Source organism: Ciconia boyciana, chromosome 1 (genome assembly GCF_034638445.1).
Source record: "Ciconia boyciana chromosome 1, ASM3463844v1, whole genome shotgun sequence".
NCBI lineage: Eukaryota > Metazoa > Chordata > Aves > Ciconiiformes > Ciconiidae > Ciconia > Ciconia boyciana.
In genome coordinates, this window is record NC_132934.1 from 22,978,380 (window position 1) to 22,992,864 (window position 14,485).

The following is a 14,485-nucleotide window of genomic DNA, read 5'->3' on the forward strand; positions in this document are numbered from 1 at the left end:
TAATTTTTTTTTTTTAAAAAAGAAAACATTTCAGGAAGTCCATTGTCTTTACATCAGTGTGTATTTGCATGCACTGGGGCTGAAAACCTTTAAATGATGACCTTTGGTCAGGTACTCATTGAATCTCTTTCTCCCCTTTTAAGAGAATATTACAGATCTAATGTGAATTTTTGAATAGCTGCCTGCATATTTTGTGGTAGATGTATGCAGTGTAATAATCCATTAACACCTGAGCGGTTCCCTTAGCACAGATAGAATGAGACAGGTACCTCAGCAATTATTCCACCTCACCGACATCCTCTGCGTCAGCAGTGCCTTGGGAGGTATATACCTCCCTCTCCCTAGCAAAGTAAGAAATTACCGCACGCCCTCAGACTGATCAAATCTATTGCATTTAAAGAAACTGCGTAGCCTGATTTAACTCCCACTGCCAGCAGCTTCATGCCATGTATTTTAGACTTTGGTAGAGTTACTCCTGCTTTCCATTGGGTGATGCAGAGCAAGATTTACACAGGCACCTTGTTTCTTTCTTCAGATAATAGTCAGGTTTTTGCAGGTTCAATCAGGATAACTGTTAAAGGTTGTTGCCACTATGACATTCCTTTAATAATTTTTCCAGTTTCATTTCTTCTACTAATGAAAAATGTGTATTTACCTTACATTCAGATAAGAAAATACATTATGATCTAATATTGCAAAGACTAATTTTCCTTTTGTGGCTTTAGGATCATGATGAACAACTACAGCCCACAGATACCAAGCTGAATGCCCAAAGGGCAGCATCAGATTTTCTGCAGGTACTACCAGTCTTGCTTGACATGACTGGTTTTTACTTGACTTTTTCTTCTAATGTGAAAATGTCATTATATACTAATTTAATTCTGCTCCAGCAGAAGCTTTATTGAATAACCTAAGCCTATAAGCTCTTTCCATCAAATATCTTTGCTGTTGTTATTGTCATGTATCTAGCAGTTTGTGAATCAGCATGAAAGTTATTCATATGCTGTAATGTTCTGTATCGAGAAGTTAACAAGTACACATTTAATATCATAAATGCCTTCAAAAAGTCTATTACATCATGTAATTATTTCAGAGTTTTTCAACCACATTTGTAATTTTGTCCAAATGTATTTGATGCGGTTTGCTTCAGATGTGGATTTCTGGGTTCCTGGTGTAACACCTGGTCTTCTCTTTGGCTTCTCAGCAAAATACATCAGTTATAAGAAGCTACAGAGACATTATGGCACTGTGCAGAGCTAGAAAGCCTTCGGTTCCTGCCAGCTGGAAATACTACATGATCTGACATTAGCAGGGTTAGGAAGAAGCCACATCCATTCCACAGCCTTCATACTGGGGCAGTGTCTGCCCTTATCTTGTCGATTGGCATTAGTTACGGTACTGTGTACAGCATGTTCTCTACAATTTCCCTCAGGGCAGACTACACAACCTGTAGTTCCCCATGTCATGGCACTCACCCATTTTAATTATGGGTAAAATGGTAGGTTTTTTCCAGACTAAACAGAACTTCTTCAGAATTCAAGCAGTTGTTTTAAGTTCAAAATTATTCAGATTATTTTTAATTAACTCCTTAATAAACTGTCTGCAGATTAACCGGTTCTCTTAATTTGGTGGGTTTTTTCACATGACTAGTTATTTTTTAACAAGCTGTAGTAGATAATGATGGAATATAAAGTATCTCCCCCTTACTGCAATATATTAATTTTATCTTTCTGCTACTTTCCAAAGAAAATGCTAATTTAGTGTAACTCCATTTTCTGCATCGTGACTGACAGCTTTACCCTCCCTGCCCACTGTCTGATCTGTTTGGCTGTTAGGGTTTCATCTGTTCCGAGTTTATATAAGGAACTTAGCCACTTGTCTTTATCCCCACAAACAAAAGGGGTTTGATCAATAACTGTAGCTTATAGCTTTAGGCATACTCTAACTTTAGCAGTAGGGGCTTATGCCAAAATCAGTATTTTATAATATAAATTCAGCACAATGGGAAATTATTCAACCATTTATATTCTCTATTCATAGGTAAGTGGCTCAGTACAGTCAAGTTAATACTGGAGACCTCCACATTATTACACCTAGATTACAGCAGTGCCCAGCGAGAGCTTGGCCAGACTGGAGCCCGCTTGTGCTAAACAGTGTACAAATGCAGACCATTTGCAAACACGTGCACAGTGGCTTAGCCGTCCTAATGTGAATATTTCCACTTTTTTTAGTATGGCTGACTGTGTAGGACAATAAAATTAAGAAAGTGCATCAGGGTTTACGGAATCAGGGACACAGCCAGCAGCACGCGCAGGTTTGCCAAAACTAACAGAACAGCACATGAATTAAAAATGTTTTGCCCAAAGCTACATCAGTTACATTCGTAGGATTACAAGAAAAACCTGTTATGTTGATAGATGAGAATCCAGCTCTTCAGTAGATGTGTTGCATGTAATCTTACCCTAATAGCTCTTAGGGGTGACATCACGTACAAAGCAAAATGCTTGCAGCCAGGCATGGAGGGACATGATTTGCAGCAGCTATACAGCACTTACACCACAGTAGCTCTCAAAGGCATATTTTCTTTCTGGGTTTGGGCATCTTTCCAGATGTAAGAGAGACGTGAAATGCTACCTATGTAACATAAGGTTATAGAATAGGTTTAGCTTGGAAGGGGCCTCTGGGGATCATCTAGTCCATCCCCCCTGCTCTGAGCCCATCCAACAGGGTCAGGTTGCTCAGGGCCATGTACAGTCGGGTTTTTAATACCTCCAAGGACGGAGAGTCCACAGCTTCTCTGGGCAGCCTCTTCCAGTGTTTGACCATCATAATGGTAATTTTTTTTCTTACACCTAATTAGAATTTCTATTGTTCAAACTTGTGTCCTTTACTTCTCATAGGAAGGTGAACAGAAAAATGTTTCTTCAATAACCTTCTGAAATAAGAGAAATAAAATAAAGCCAAATAAAAAATTAAATTTGTCTAAACTGTCTGAAGCAAGCAGAAATTCCTTACAACATATCTGGGAGGACCTGTTTACAATTTTGTCCTTTACTGGAGGGCTGATAATTACTAACTATCTCTGGAACAAGACAGAATTAGTATTACTTCAAACCTTTATCAGTTTAGTTTACCTTGTGATAATTTTAGGCATCAGATTTGCTTGCACACCATTTGAACATTAAGTCAAAAGAACTACTCTGAGGATGTAAATTACAGAAAGTATATTTATTATTCAGCTTTTGAACTGTAGTTTTACTTAGTTCAAGGGCAAAAGAGGCTAGGATACTCCAGATAGATAGCCCAAAAATCTAGATAACACAGATGCAGACAGCAAAAATGAGTCGCACTAATGACCCTGCATGGCATTGCTGAGCACTCCAGATTCCTGGGGAACTAGTTCCTGTTCCTCCTCAGCCCAGGCAGGTTTCTTGCCTTTGTCCCACACTATACCTGAGCTACTAAGCCCTGTGGAGAGCTGGGGCAAGGCTACTGGATGGCCTAGAAGGACTTCACTGTTTGTCACTTACTTCTAAGCGTTGCGCAGTTTGGTTGGAGCAATGGTTCAGACCCAGCTGCTGGACGTCCTGAAGAAAAAACTATTGGACACATGCAGATCAGATCTGCAACAGGGGACACTGAGTTTGCGGATGCAAACACTGCTGTAGTGCACAGACAGCCTGCTAGCACATACAAGACTGGGCAGGCGAGAGGTGCGGTGTGCATGTAGAAGTTGTGAGGAGTCTCATCTGTGCCAGATTTCATGCACTTCTGTCAGGGAAATCACAGGAACGCGGCAGTCCTACCGCAGGGTGCGATGCAGATGCTGCCTGCTGCTGCTGGACTCAAGCTGGTTCTGATGGGCAGAAACATGTTTTCACTGTGCTACATAAGGTAATATCTGTGGCACCGATATTGATCATTGCTGTTGAGAATTGACTCTATTTCTCACATACATTTGGATTCTAATTTTTTTGAGAAATGCTGCAAGAATTTTTCCCTTCTCAGCTCTTTACTTCAGTCACTTCTAAATCTGAGCTGAAACTAAGCCAAAATATTCATGTATAGGCTACAGACAAAGCTCATTCAAAGGGGAAAAGATTATGATGAGTTCTTGAATAGTAAAAACAGATGATTTTTCTATTTTAACTCATTCTTTTTGTTGCTATATTGTTATTAAAAACAGCTTTGTTATTAACTAGGCAAAGCACTGGTTTTATTTCGAGTTTTTGTCCAATCTTGTCGTTCCAGAAATTTACGTTTGGGCATCCATGAGAAAATATGCCCACATCTGGAAATAAATGCCAGGATATCTCCATTTGTACATGCCCATTTGCAAACATTAGACAGCAAAAGCCACTAAAGATGGTATTCTGGTTCTGCATTACCTTTTCTGTGGTATTTTCTTTTAACAAGGAAGAATGTCACCAGGTGAAGTCTTCTGGACACTAAGTCCGTCCAGTATCTGGTTCAGTTTACACTGGAACATCTCTTGAGAACAGACTGATGCCCAAATTCATACCCAGCAGCATCTGCCAAAAGATGTGACAAAGGCTGCCTGACTCCTGTAACTCAAGGTCAAAACATAATTGACCTTATGAGGCAGGTACATATTAGGGAGTATCCACACGTCTGCACATGTGGATGCCAAGCTTGAGACAGGTGAACTCCTTTCACTCCCACACATGCTGTCTTGCCTAACAGGCTCCAATCAATGGTTATCGGTGCTCCTGCTGTGCCTAATGGTCTTACGGCAGTTGGTAGGGGCAAATCCACCCTCTCCATGGGAACGCAGAGCTGTTCCCAGGAGGACACTTCCCTGTGGTGCATTGTGAGACTTGTTTTTTCTTAGCAGGCTCAAGGGCAGAAGTTGTGTTAGTCTGCCAAGGCATATGGCTTTGCAGGGCCTGCACACTGATTCTGTGTTTACTGGCAGTTGTGGTTTGGGACACTACATCAAAGAGACAGTTCATCATTATGTGAAGGCATTGAATATGGATACTGAACACAGAGCATATGATAAATGTGGCAAACAAGATGAATGCTGCGTTCTCATCCGTCAACGCTTAAGGAGCAGCAGAACAAGGCACAGCATGGTAGGTGGGATTATACTGCCTTGCTGACATGGGATGACCAGTAATGGCTCCACAATGTCTGGAGGATGTCAAGGCTGTAAGGGAGGTACTCCAGTCTTTCAGGGCCATGGTACATGACTGAAGAAATCCATTCAAGTACTGAAACAGGCTCTCAGCAATTTTACTTTGCAGTCCATTACATTTAGAAGATTCAGGGTAGGGTTGGCCTGTACATGTGGAACACAAAATCAAAATGGCACTGGCTTGAAAATCACCTGGATGTCAAGATTGCAAAAGCACGTACATACAGCCGTGACTTGCTTTTGTCACAGCCTGTAACTGGAACACTAGAGGCGAATATTTTTTTGTGGAGCAGAGCTACATACTGATGGATCCCTTAACCAAACAATGTGCCCTCGTAAGAACTATAGACTTAAGGTTAAAGCAGGCAATGGAAATTAGGGATGCCATATGTGTTCAAATTCATGCCACGCCTGACAATTCTAATGAGTAATTACTCACTGCAAATGCATGTGCTGTTTTGTGGATTGTGAACTGTTGTTAGACAGATAGCTTACAGATTTTAAAGTGCTTCTTTTGCCTTTTGGGGTTTTTTTTTTTGAGCACTCCTGGGATGAGGGCACTGTTAATCTTTATGGAGTATTTTGTGCCTAATTAATTGTAAGGACTTAGGTAGCTGAGGGCTTTTATTTTCCTTTACAGAATAAAATATCAATTAAAATGTAAATCTCTGCGATTGCTGGCTTGGGGACATGGGGATCCCTATAATTGAACTGTGTAGATTACTCACTGTTTTCAAATACATTAATAATAATATGTTGGCACAGCTGCTCCTTCTTATTTCCTCACAATTAAATGGACAATACCAAGTATTAAAAACAAACGATGACCTGTATTAATTTTGCCAGTGTATGCAAGGGGGTTAAAATAGTTGTGTAGTTAGAACAGCTGATTGATAATAACAGTTAACGGTCCCTATCAAAAAGACTGCAACCTGCATGAACAAAAACTGATGAAAAATGCAGGAGTTTCACTTACCTCCTTGCCTCTCCTCATTTCCTTTCCATTTCATGTCTTTACTTGGACATGTGATGCAGGGCTGGCTAGAGACTACCTGGATGAGAACTGTTTCTTCCCTTCATTTGCTTGAGCTGTCCGTCTCCCTGGAATTGTCTTCACTCTGCAGCAGGAAAAATGGAAGGGCCAGATTAACTTCCTGTTAAGCAGCTGCAAAGGAATCTTTGCAGTGAACGGCAAGTGCATCTCTCCAGAACAAGACACAGAGGTGTGACCCACGCTGCAGGGAGAGAGGAGCTCGGTACTCGTAACCCCATACAGAATCACAGACCCCCAAGAAAACATGCTGGAAGTTGCTTAGGGTGGTTGTGAACTGGCGTTGCTGTCCCTCACCTTGACTCTCTCCTTCTTGTACCACAAACCTGTGCAAAGTTCTCTGCTCTGTTCCTCCTGCATTTCTCTACCTCCTGGAACACGGCCTCTCTCTTTTGCCTCTGCGGCAGTATATTCCACAGCTTTCTCCCTAAAATACCTCCAGGGTAGCAGCAGTATGCTCAGCCTTCTGGCAGCACAGCTTATCTTGCAGATCTCAGAACGCCGTGCAGAACCCACCCAGCTAGAATTCAATAATTCATGCTGAATTATTGCAACATGCAGAAACATGCAATAGAAGGAATCCCTCTGGTACTACTTCTGTATGTCAAGATGTAGGGTTAAAACCTTCCTTCCTGTTAATATGCCATTTATTTGAAGACTGATGCACAGAAATAGCAAGACAACAACTGAGCATAACTGAATGCTCTGAGCAGCTGTAAAATTACACCATTAGCATTTTCCTTTATTTTTCATTAAAGAAAATTCTGTAGCAGAGGAGACAACATGGTATCCTAGGTGTTAGAGTACTTCCCTGGGAAGTGAAAAATCTGAGATTTAGGCCCTCTTCAGCCTGAAGAATTTGAATCTGTACTTCTCAATAAAATGCCCAATCATGCTACAAAATAGGCTACAGCAGTGGTGTTCTCCATCTGTCCTGCTGAAGCAGAGCCAATGTGCAGCAGAGAGCGCAAGATTAATGGGACCAGGGAGGGGGGACAAGCAATAGGGGACCTGTGTGTGGCACAGCGAGATGAGGACTCCCAGGAGTTTATGAGTGCTGGAGAGTTTTGTTCCTTGCTCCAAATGATATTTATGTATTTTAGCTTGTGATGCTCAAACAAGCAGGACTAGCAGCAGAAATCAGGGCTCTTACCCCTTCACTTAGGGTTTGATGAAAAAAAGGTCATCGTCATCTCATCTGTACTTCCTTGTTCATTTGCATTACGAGTTTACTTCAACTTTAAATGCTCCTTGCTACACTGAACTGGAATTATGACGCCCTTCCATGTGATACTTAATACCACCGCCTGGCAGGATGAAGCCTTTACTTTGCAAGTCTCAGAGCGGAATTTGAAAGAATGTTGCTGATTGCAATCTGTACTGAGCAAAGCAGTTAAGCATGTGCTCTGCTTGCTTTGTCAGAATTTGAAGTTTTGAAGCAAGAAACTAAAACAAGAAACAAGCTGTCTTCTGGCAACAGAAAGATACAAGTATAAAGACACTATCAATTCAATACACAATACATTTATGTCTTTAGTCTCCTCTAAAGTAATACAAACTGCCAAAATTAAATGCAAACAAATTTTTAAGATGCTGTTTTCTTTGTTTCTTTCCCTCGGTGTTAGTTTCTGTACTTTGGTGGGCTCTGTCTGAATGTCTCTTCCATCTCACATTGGTAATTTCATCTCCAGGTCCCATGCACTATCATGCCCAGCCTTTCTAATACTGTATGCATTTCCTGCCATGAGCAAGCTGTATGCAGCTGCAGTCTCTGCTACTGAAGCATTTCAGCCCCGTGTCTCACTGTCTTCAGCCGCAGTACTGAGGCCCCACAAAACATCCACACTTGGACTCTGTATAGCCTTTTGGCTTGCACCACTGTAAGCTCTCTTGACTCCACAACAATCAATGCCATAATGACATTAAAATAAAAGCACTAGGTCAGTGCTGCAAAAAGTCCCACATCACAGGCCGCAAAAGTACTCCGTTTCATTTTCTCGGTTCTTGTGCATAACTAGTTGGGAAGTCTTCAGGAAATGAAATTATTTTAGCTTTTTGCATTAAAATAGTTTTTTAAATAATTATCAAAGTATATTATGTGTCTGACTCTTCTCCTTTAGATTGGAGACCTAAGATATAACTGATTAACATTTATGATATTTACTGATTAATAAACACACCCCTAAGAGACTGATAATACCTTAATGGCTAATGAACAAATGTCTAATATTAGCAGTACCCATTCACAACTGTACGACTACAAACAACAATTCTGCGTTACAGTTATATTGCCCGTTACTATCAAGCACTGGAACAGGCTGCCCAGGGAAGTGGTTGAGTCGCCATCCCTGGAGGTATTTAAAAGACGTTTGGATGAGGTGCTTAGGGACATGGTGTAGTGGCGGTCTTGGTAGTGTTAGGTTTACGGTTGGACTTGATGATCTTAAAGGTCTTTTCCAATCTGTGCGATTCTGTGATTCTGTGTGATTCTGTGTAATAGTAGTAATTCACAATTATATGACTATGAAGAAATCATATAAATCACATGCAAGCTCTATCACGTTACAATTCTATTGCCTTCCCTTCTCCACTTAGTATTAGGGCACAAGCCCATCCCTTCTCACCCCACCCTTGCACGCCAAGTCTTTTGGACATAGATCTGAGAGAGTCAGGCAGGTTGTCCCAAGGGTGTTGTCTGGCATCCTGCAGGGGCTTGGGGCCACAGGTCAGCTTTACCACTGGAGGTGTCCACACTTCTGCAACCAGAATATCTCACCCTTCTTTGTTATCCACTGGATTATACCTAATGCCTATTATTTTAATTATTTCCTGGTTTTTTCCTATTTAATTATTTTAATTCCTAGTGTTTATTTTCCTGAGCTCACCTTTTCACCAACCCTGCACCTCCCTTTCTCTGCCTAGACTCCTCCCAGAAATATGGGACCTATTTAATGACCTGCCCCTAATTATTTTTTCCTCATTGGTCCCAATTCTGCTACATCCACACGCAAATTTGCTGTTTCTAACACTGTTATCTAGGAAGTTTTGATAGAATATAGTATTACTCATACTGTTATCTAGATAGTCCCAAGACTCCCTTCAGACCCTTTCATTCAAGCTGGTTACATTTCATTACCATAAGCTTTTTGGACAGAATTATGTTAACTTACTTTAGCCTTGACTTCCCTACTAACTCTATGTAAGCCAAGCAGTTTCTTGTTTTATGCAGAGACAGCTTGCATACCAGAGCAACAGAATAACCCGTTTTGTGCTCACACAGTCTCTTTGCCCTTGAACAGTTTCAGTTGCCTTCCTGGTTCCCATGGTGGCGTGAGCTGGTTTTGAAGCCCAATGTTTGAGCAGGGGCTCCTACTCACAGTATGGCCTTGCACATGCCAGTGCCTCCACCCAAGTGCATCCCTGCACATGGCAAGCAGACAGCGCAGAAGTCGCTAAGAGAATGTCTTGCTACTCCAAAGCCTCACCACAGGCCTTTCTTAGCACAAGAGGGCACAAGGAAGAACGGATGTAAAGAAGAAGGCAGAAATCAGTCTCCTACAGCCTGCACTGCTGACACAGTGGCAGACGACAGCAGTGGGAAAGAGTCTAGGCCACACCGTGTCTTCCTGCAGCAATCTCTTCCTTCCTCTGCACAGCAGAGAGAAGCTGAAGTAGAAGCAGAAGCAGCCAGCCAGGCCAGCACCCTGCTGTCACCGGCCATACCTGCAGGGTCACCACCATCTCCTGCCACCTGCATGAGCCTCTTTTGCTTGAATTTGTTACCAACACTCAGTAGACAGGAAAGGGAAAGGGACCTGGAATCAGTACTCCTCCTCCAAGCATTTTAATGAGGCTGGTTGTATAATCTCCTCATACCTTCAGGGAGCAAAATTTGCTTTTGATCACTCACTTCTGCTTGAGAAATAATATACGGCACAGTGAGCTGAAACTTTTAAGGTCCAGTCGAATAGGATTTCCCAGGGAACTACGGAACTGGGAGGACAAGAGACATAAAAAAGAGGAGGTCTAAAGCAAACATTGGACTGATACGTGTTGAAGATGGTCATCTAATAGGGATGAAGAAAAAGGGGAGGCATTCGATGCTTTTTTTGCCTCAGTCTTTAATAATACTGATAGACCTTGGGCTGCCCGGTCCCGAGTCGGAGGACCACAAGTGCAGGAACAGTGACCTTCTATTTGTGGACACTGAAATTGTAAGGGACCAGCTGTATCAGCTGAATGTTCACAAGTCCATGGGGCCTGACGGGACTCATCCCAGAGTTCTGAAGGAGCTAGTGGATGTTATGGCAGGACCCCTCTTGATCATCTACCAGAGGTCTTGGGAGTCTGGGGAGGTCCCTGCTGACTGGAAGCTAGCCAAAGTTATTCCAATCTGCAAAAAGGATGTGAGGGAAGACCCAGGGAACTACAGACCTGTTACTCTAACCTCAGTTCCTGGAGAAGACTATACTGGATACTACTGAAAGGCACTTAAAGAATAATGCAATCATCAGGCACAGTCAACATGGGTTCACAAAAGGAAAGTCCTGTTTAACTGATTTGATATCCTTCTATGATAAGGTCACCCACTTTGTGGATGAAGGGAGGGCGATGGATGTAGTTTTTCTGGATTTTAGTAAGGCTTTTGTTGCTGTCCCTCACAGCATCCTTCTGGACAAGTTGTCCAGCTGTGAGATGAGCGGGTTCACGGTGTGCTGGGTGAAGAACTGGATGAAGGACAGGGCTCAAAGGGTTGTAGTGAATGGGGCTACATCTGGCTGGCGACTGGTCACCAGTGGTGTTCCTCAGGGTTCAATTCTAGGGCCACTTCTGTTCAATACATTTATCAACAATCTGTATGCAGGAGTTGAATGCACCATTAGCAAGTTTGTTGATGATAACAAAGTGGGATGTGCTGCTGACTCTCTTGAGGGACAGGAGGCCTTGCAGAGGGATCTAGATAGATTGGAGCATTGGGCTATGACTAATGGGATGAAATTTAACAAGTCAAAATGCCGGATTCTGCACCTAGGACAGAGTAACGCCAGGCACAAGTATAAACTGGGAGAGGAGTGGCTGGAGAGCAGCCCTGCAGAAAGGGATCTGGGGGTGCTGGTCGGCAGCAGGCTCAGTATGAGTCAGCAGGGTGCCCTGGCAGCCAAGAGGGCAAACTGCATCCTGGGGTGCATCAAACACAGCATAACCAGCCGGTCAAAAGAGGTGATTATCCCACTGTGTTCAGCGTTGGTGCGGCCTCACCTTAAATACTGTGTGCAGTTCTGGGCCCCACAATTTAAGAAGGATGCGAAGGTCCTTGAATGTGTCCAGAGGAGGACAACAAAGCTGGTGAAAGGGCTGGAAGGAATGTCCTATGAGGAGCGGCTAAGGACTTTGGGCTTGTCTAGTTTGGAAAAAGGGGGCTGAGGGGTGACCTCATTACTCTCTACAGCTTCCTGAGGAGGGAAAGTGGAGAAGGAGATGCTGGTCTCTTTTCCCTGGTATCCAGCGATAGGACGCATGGGAATGGTTCAAAGCTGCATCAGGGGAGGTTCAGACTGGATATTAGGAAGCATTTCTTTACCAAGAGGAGGGTGAAGACTGGAACAGGAGAGGTGGTTGATGCCCCAAGCCTGTCAGTGTTTAAGAGGCATTTGGACAATTCCCTTAACAACATGCTTTAACTTTTGGTCAGCCCTGAATTGGTCAGGCAGTTGGACTAGATGATCACTGTAGGTCCCTTCCAACTGAAATGGTGTATTCTATTCTAAACAATCCCAGAAGAGATCCATTAGCAAGATGTGCACTGCTGCAAAAAATACTTCACCAACGTCACCAACAGTATCACATCTTACTGTTAAGAGTCACTTTTTCTTGACAGAGAGCACAGAGCCTCCTCTTACTGAGAAAGCCTCATCTTGGTGCCAGCAGCCACAGCCAGGCTGCATTGCCAGTTGCCACTTTTCACTATCATCTGGCATCTCACTTCCCTTTACTGCCAAAACCCTCACCTCAGTGCTAAGACCCACTGTCACATCTCGCTGCCATCTGCCAGTTCTACACAGTCTTGTCTCACTGGGCACATCTGCAAAGGCATGACTGCTCTCACCAAAGGCATGACTGCTGCTCACGCAGACAGACAGCAGTACCTGCAGAGCTGTGGCAGCACTAACTGCAAACCTAGCCTAGCGAGAGCATCCATGCAACCACAGGAGTAGCTGGTCTGCACGAGGGCCACGCTGCCCCCATGCCACTGCTCGGTGAGTGATGCGATTCTCAAGGTGGGCTGATGGGGTAAAGGCTACGTGGATTAGAGTCACAGCCTTGGCTGAAGGCAAGAAATGCCCCACAGCTGCTTCCCGGTCCTTCTGCTCCTCAATGATGTTATTAGAGAAGCTGCATCCTTTCCATAAAGACATCCTGGGGGACTGCATGAAGGATTCGTAGTAGTGTGACCGATGTTAAAACCACCAGATTATAAGGCAGCAATTCCCAAGTGACTAGAAACTGACAAGGACAAAGACAGCATACAGTTGCCCTTGGGGAAATGGCTAAGCTGGGACAAGCTGTAATATAAGAGACAGTGAGTGGGATTCATGTGTAAACTCTGGACACCCACAATGTGGAAATGATTCATCTCACTTTGAAGAGGACATCTGCATTTGGTCACATGAACTGCACCATTACATTTAGTTATTTCTCCTCCTACACGATTCAGGAATAGTGCTCTGCAATATCTAGCTCAGATGCCTTCACGTTTGAATAGATAAATCTCACGCTGCATCTAAAGGTAGTGTAACCTCTGCTTAGAAGGCAAATTCTAGATGCTACAGGTCTCCCTGTCAGAATTTGCAATCAATCTCTCACTTTTACTCATTTGCTTTAAAATTTCTGAACTTTCAGAACTTCAGAAAACAAGACTTTAAAAAGCCACACTTTACCTTCAAGAATCAATATATTCTACATGATAACACCAAATGGTTCATTCAAACTGTCTAAAAATAATACTCCTTTTTTGATCTTTTGTTAGAATTAATTAGAATTCATTCACATGGCTTTCCACTTTGATCTGTAAATCAATTTCTGACCCTACCAGCAGCTTGTGAAATATTTATTAGCACAGGATTATTATCACAGTCTGATTATTGTCTAGATTATCCAGCAGCATACATGCCAGCATGTTATTGCTGAGAAACTTGGCTATGGTGTTTGTCTGTAAATTATGACAGTAATTTTCCGTGTCCCAGTCTCTGCCCTACTACAGGGTTCTGTTTACCCACATTTTGGTTTGACAGTACTATTCCATCTTGACTGTCTCTTTGGCTTGCTATACAGACATAATCTTGCCAAGCAAGACTACTAAATTGATATGATTAAATCAAATAATGGTATTATAATGAAGCAAGCTTCAAAAGAGAAATGTGAATTACTCATGGATGTCATATTTATTTTAAAAACAGAGTGTCCGATTTATGGTTATTGTTCTATGCTAGTAAGACTCCTTGGATATTAAATGTGGAACTAGATATAATTTAGGGGGAAGATATAATAGATATCTACAAAAGCATATGCATCATGGAAAAGATGGATAGGGATTGATCCAAATACCTTCCCATAACTAGGGCCCATCAAATTAAATTATGTTTCAAACAAACAGAATGAGGTGGTTTTGATACAACAGATTGTAAGCCTGTTGAATTCCTTAACAAAAGAGGCTGTGGATGCCAGAAATTTGCACAGTCCCAACAGGAAACCAGAAAAAATACTCTGAGAAGAGACCTTTTGGACATTATTACACCATCACAAGCTCAGGAAATTCCCTGAACCTAGTTGGAAGCTGGGACAGTGATAGGGAAAAGGCATCAACACAGGCTGCCTCATTTTAATGCTTCCTTAATTGTCCAGTTACGGCCACACTTGGAGATATAATACAGGACTAGATGGACGCAGGATGGCTGCTCCTATGTTCTTAAAGTTTGTAGATGTTTACACTGAGCTTCCTTAGAAATGGTTACTAGAGGCTGGCATTATTTCCTCATGGGAGAACACGAGCGAGCACATAGAGTCAGCATCTAGATAGCAGACAAGTGGTAAGGGCTTAGGCAGGGGAAGGTAGAAATACCACAGGAAGCCTCTGAAAACAGAAAGCAAGCAGCTTGTTTCGAATTAAGTAACTGGAGGGGCAAAAGAGAGGATTCAAAAAGGAGATGACAAAGTGAGGACTAGGAAAATGGTCTTTCAGCAACATTCTCAATGAGCAGGACAAGATTGTCAACAGC

At 42.6% G+C, this 14,485-nt stretch overlaps 1 long non-coding RNA gene across 1 annotated transcript in view; it reads right to left on the reverse strand.

Annotated features, from left to right (window-relative positions):
* Window positions 1-14,485, reverse strand: part of LOC140651283 (uncharacterized) — a 17,558-nt gene continuing 3,073 nt past the window's right edge. The window contains exons 2-6 of the long non-coding RNA XR_012042335.1: window positions 6,135-6,276; window positions 4,389-4,532; window positions 3,531-3,856; window positions 2,770-2,935; window positions 1-2,634 (exon numbers count right to left, since the gene is read on the reverse strand). This is a non-coding gene — a long non-coding RNA (uncharacterized lncRNA). The remainder of the gene's footprint in view (window positions 2,635-2,769; window positions 2,936-3,530; window positions 3,857-4,388; window positions 4,533-6,134; window positions 6,277-14,485) is intronic.